This window comes from Gekko japonicus, unplaced genomic scaffold (assembly GCF_001447785.1).
Source record: "Gekko japonicus isolate JY-2015 unplaced genomic scaffold, Gekko_japonicus_V1.1 scaffold136, whole genome shotgun sequence".
Taxonomy (NCBI): domain Eukaryota; kingdom Metazoa; phylum Chordata; class Lepidosauria; order Squamata; family Gekkonidae; genus Gekko; species Gekko japonicus.
In genome coordinates, this window is record NW_015177012.1 from 135,326 (window position 1) to 137,753 (window position 2,428).

Below are 2,428 nucleotides of genomic sequence, written 5' to 3' on the forward strand. Positions count from 1 at the left end.
ATTGTGTACATCAGATCATAAAAATTTATTTTGACGATATTTCAACTGTTGTAGCTTGGCCCTTCTAGCATCTTCAGATTTGGAGGTGATAGCCTGGGAAAGGTGGGGTTTGGGGAGAGAAGGAACCACCATGAGGTATAATAGCATAGAGTCCGCCCTCCAAAACAGCTATTTTCTCCAGGGGAACTGATCTCTGTTGTCTTGAGATTCATTTATTCACTTCATTGATATCTTGCCTTCTTCCCCAATGGGGACCCAAAGTGGCTTACATCTTTCACCGCTCCTCCACTCTGTCCTCACAACATCCCTGTGAGGTAGGTTAGGCTGAGAGTGTGTGACTGGCCCAAGGTCACCGGGAGAGCTTCTGTCGCAGAGCAGGGCCTTGAACCTGGGTCTCGCATACCCTAGTCGAACCACTCTACCATATTGGCTCTCTATAATCACATGAACACACAAAGCGGCTTTATCCTGAATCAAGGTCACTATTGTCTACTCAGACGGGCAGCGGCTCTCCAGGGTCTCAGGCAGGTCTTTCACATCACCCACTGCCTGGTCCTGTCAACTGGAGATGCCGCCGGGGATTGAACCCAGGACCTTCTGCGTGTCAAGCAGAGGCTCTACCACTGAGCCACGGCCCCTCTTGACAGCTCTCCAGGGTCTCAGGCTGAGGTCTTTCACATCACCCACTGCCTGGTCCCTTTAATTGGAGATGCCGGGGATTGAACTTGTGGCCTTCTGCGTGCCAAGCAGATGCTCTACCACTGAGCCACAGCCCCTCTTTACAGCTCTCCACGGTCTCAGGCAGGTCTTTCCCATCACCTCCTGCCTGGTCCTTTTTAACTGGAGATGCTGGGGACTGAACCTGGGACCTTCTGCATGCCAAGCAGAGGCTCTACCACTGAGCCATGGCCCCTCTCCATGGCTCTCCAGGGTCTCAGGCAGAGGTCTTTCCCATCACCTCCTGCCTGGTCCTCTTTAACTGGAGATGCCGGGGACTGAACCTGGGACCTTCTGCGTGCCAAGCAGAGGCTTTACCACTGAGCCACGGCCCCCTCCAAACCCGAGGAGTTATCCAGGCCCCACCTGGACGTTGGGAACCCTAAGGGCACGTTGCCTAACTGTATGTTTGCATGCCACTCCTGGTAATGTAAACAAAGCCAGATTGACATTGTAACAATAAGACCCTCACTCTGGGGCTGATGCACACATTTTTGAGAACATGGGTCAGATCTGGGGTACCCACCCTGTGTCCCAATCACGCAAGAGTCACAGGTTCTCCACAGATTTTGTGCAAGAGGTGCTCAATTTGAAGTGGAATGGGAAAAGAGGCCTCAACTCCCCCCCCCCTTTCTGACCTCAAATCATTCAGAACGGGCAAACTGTTGAGGTGCAGAAGGTTTTCAACATTCCTTGGAGACAGAGCAGTGTTAGTCTTCATGGTCCTACTGGACTCTTATCCTTTTCTACTTCGACATTCCTGTTACTGTCTGAGGGTCTTGCAGTGTGCTTGCTTGGTTTAGGGAGGGTTGAGAGAGGAGGAGGAGGAGGAAGAAGAAGGAGGAGGAGGAGGAGGAGATTGGATTTATACCCTGCCTTTCACAGTCTCAGAGCGTCTTACAAACTCCTTTCCCTCCCCCTCCCCACAACAGACACCCCGTAAGGTAGGTGGGGCTGAGAGAGCTCTCTCAAGAACTGCTCTTTCAAGGACAGCTCTGACAGAACCATGGCTTGCCCAAGGTCATCCAGCAGCTGCAAGTGGAGGAGTGGGGAATCAAACCCGGTTCTCCCAGATTAGAGTCCGCGCACTTAACCGCTACACCAAACTGGACCCTTTCTTCCTTGCATGCTGAGTACGACCTGCTTAACTGCATATTCTCAGGCAACTGCTGTCAAGCCGTACTCATAAACCGTTTGTTCCCACTTTGACCAGCCTCCTTTTCAAATCAAAAGCTGTCGACCTTGAGAGATATGGGGGAAACAAAAAGGGCCCTTTGTGAAGTCCTCCCAAGGCAGAAGAACGGATGACAGCGGTAAAGCGGGCTGGGCCTATAGCAGGGCACCTGCGATGGGGACGGACGTGTGATAGTAGGCAAGTGGGGGTACCCGCGATGTGTGGTGGTAAGCAAGGAGGGCTGCCAATATGTGGTAGATGTTGGATGCGGGAATTTTGCACATATGCAAAAGTGTGTGTGGGGGGAACTAGCAAGCCCCCTCAAGGCCGGGTAGTGAGGAAAACCATACCACTGCCACCGGTGCCCCCGTATTGCTCTCTGCCTCTTTTCCGCTCTCACATGCAGCAGAGACGGATATATTATATTACCGATCGACAAAACCCTTCTTCTCCCTCTTCCTCCTCCTCTAGTGGTGCCCTCCGTCCATGCGCAGCCGTGCAAGGGGGCCAGACGACCTCTACCCAGACCAGCACTTC

General features: G+C 52.7%; 1 non-coding gene across 1 annotated transcript; it reads right to left on the reverse strand.

The window, feature by feature from the left end:
• Positions 1 to 566: 566 nt before the first annotated feature.
• Positions 567 to 638, reverse strand: TRNAV-GAC. Its single transcript has one exon. It is a non-coding gene; the product is annotated as a tRNA-Val (tRNA).
• Between the last annotated feature and the right edge of the window lie 1,790 nt (positions 639 to 2,428).